At 37.4% G+C, this 2,663-nt stretch overlaps 1 pseudogene; it reads right to left on the bottom strand.

The window, feature by feature from the left end:
- Positions 1-739: 739 nt before the first annotated feature.
- LOC129322547 (cytosolic sulfotransferase 12-like) lies at positions 740-1,776 on the bottom strand (annotated as a pseudogene).
- Positions 1,777-2,663: the final 887 nt, after the last annotated feature.

Genomic DNA, 2,663 nt, shown 5'->3' on the forward strand with positions numbered 1-2,663 from the left:
TCTGTTTACTGACGAAATCACTGAATGAAAGAACTAGCTCCTTCAGCTGCTCATCTCCGCAAAAAAGATCAATCAATAACTCATCCAAAAACATGTTTTTAGATATATCAAATAATTCTAGTGAAGAACACGCGCTAAAACCACTCAAAACTGTACCAAAGAGGGAGTTTGAAGAAAGGTCGATTTTGATGAAAGTGGTGAACAACTCGGCCCGTCGTTCCGAAATTTGACCATGGAACTTGTTGCCTGAGGGATAAAGGAATTGCAGAGAGTCGACAGGCGTTGGAAGATGAGGACGAAGTGCCATCATCGCCATCGCCATCGCCATCGCCATCCGTCTCTCCAATCTCGCGACCATTGACGATGGGAGACAAGAACGCAGCAAGTCGAGGAGAGTCGTCAGAAATGAAAAGGGTAAATATGTCATTTGTCATTTCACAAAAAATAAAAATACCAGACGAGTTTCCAAGGATTAGAAAATAATTATCATATTTTACAGTAACTATTTGTCACAAAGGTATTTTATTGTCATTCTTCCTAATTAAAAACCAAAATTAAATTAGAACAATGCTAGCCGAAATTCAGGGGAAAGGAATTCTCGTTATAACATCTGCAAGATATAAACTTCTAAAGTACATGCTAATTAATTTATTAGTTCGAATAAAATATTTTCATCGCTTTACTCAAACCTTGTCATTTTAATTAAGTATACAAGATGTTTTGAAGAATGAAAATGGATCTAAAACTTCAAGCCATATTTCTCCAACTTCTCATGAGAAATAACGTTAAATCGTTCAATCATATCAGACGTCAAAAAATTCTTCCAATCTCCAACTTTTCCATGTCTAAAAAATGTCCTATTCTCTATCCCAGACGATAATTTTCCACTTTTATTCACTTCCAAATTGCTCAAATTCTCAAAACTACATAGTTTCAATATGTCATTTACAACATCACCATTCTCTTCCTCCTCGGAAACCCATACCCTAAAAAACTCAGCTAAGTCCTTCAAAACACTAATTGGCTTGTCCTTAAGATCCTCAAATCTCACAAACATGATCTTCTTTGGCCTCTCCAAACTCTCCTTATAGTATCCCAACACATGATCCCAAAATGGCCCATAAACACTCACTCCTTGGCAAAACTTCCCAAACCAATCCTCTGTCAAATTGAAATCTTGGGTTTTTGGTATCAACCCATATGTGAAGTGCCAGAGTGAGACAAACACATCCTTAGGGTCTCTACACAAGTACACTATCTTACAACTCGACTGCTTCACAGTCTCTGGCAATGAAACATAAGACAGATGGCTTGAGAAGAGCCTTGGCGGCGGCGGCGAGAGCAAGCTCAAATCAGGCATGTTTTTCCGGAGGTAGGTTCAAACTCCAAGAACGGTACAAGAGCATGAGGGTTGGTAGTGAGAAGAGGGTGAGGTTTACATGTTTGGATCAGGTCTGAATTCGGGTTTGGATCATGGGTCTTACGGTTTATGATAGCAAAAGTGAGGGCTTTTAACCAGGTGGTTCCTGATTTCGGTGAGGTGACGGTGAGGATATCAGAGTCACAAGCTTGGAAGTGATTCTGACAGTTTAGGGGTCCTTGCAATTGCTTGGCAGTGAGCCAAAAACCTTGGTACTGATAAATCCGTGCACCGATCCAACCCGTTTCAGTGGGTAAGGTGGCAATCAAATCGTTGCATTCTTGGGACAAGCCTTGTTCTTCTTGAAGGTACTTGTGAAGCACAACATCAGAGGGTTTACAGTTTTCTACGGCCATGGTTATAATATTTCACACATATATATATGCGCATATATATATATATATATAAAGGGAACAATTATGAACCAGGAAGCGAAGGTAGTGAGATTGCTGATGGGTTTATATAATGTTGGCAAGACCGTCAGCATCTTTCCACGAGGATGGTGACGGATAGGTTAAGTTCACGATCGTTGGCCATAATCAAAGCAGGCAAAGTCCGTCACTGACGTGGAGGTTTAATTAATATAATGAAGTGTCTGTGTCCATGCATAAGCAATATAGCTGGCGGCCCCACATCGTCTGGATTTCTGGGCTATGAAGGCAACGAGACGTGTGCACAATCTTGGAATATCCCTCGTCACTCCCAACATTGCAATGATAACATCGAAGATTTAATTAAGATTTTATATATAAAAAAATTCAGATATCAATATATAAATTTAGATATACATGTTTAAATATTGTATACGAATAAGGAGAAGAAATGAGGGCATATATTTATGAGGAAATAACCCAGGTCATATAGCTATTCTTCTTTAATACGAAAAGGCTTGTGTGGTTGAAGGGTTTGGCTGGAAGCCTCATGATTGGTTTGTATTAATGCGTTAATTATTATCAATGACTATGACCATTTGAGGTATTATGAAATATGATATGAAACGCATTATTACAAGGCTGTGTATTTTTTTGAATGCTATTTACAACAAAATCAATTTCTGGCAAAAAAAAATTACAACAAAATCAATGACCTTGAGAGAAATTTTTGCACAGTATATCATTACATTTATAATTTATCCAATAAAAACATGTATATCATGTCATTTATAATTTATCCAATAAAAACATGGCATGTGATATGGTTGTAAATATAAATTTATTTTGTCATTAATGATGATAAAAAGACA

Source organism: Prosopis cineraria, unplaced genomic scaffold (assembly GCF_029017545.1).
Source record: "Prosopis cineraria cultivar Desert tree isolate PC_DT_omini unplaced genomic scaffold, ASM2901754v1 PC10, whole genome shotgun sequence".
NCBI classification, from domain to species: domain Eukaryota; kingdom Viridiplantae; phylum Streptophyta; class Magnoliopsida; order Fabales; family Fabaceae; genus Prosopis; species Prosopis cineraria.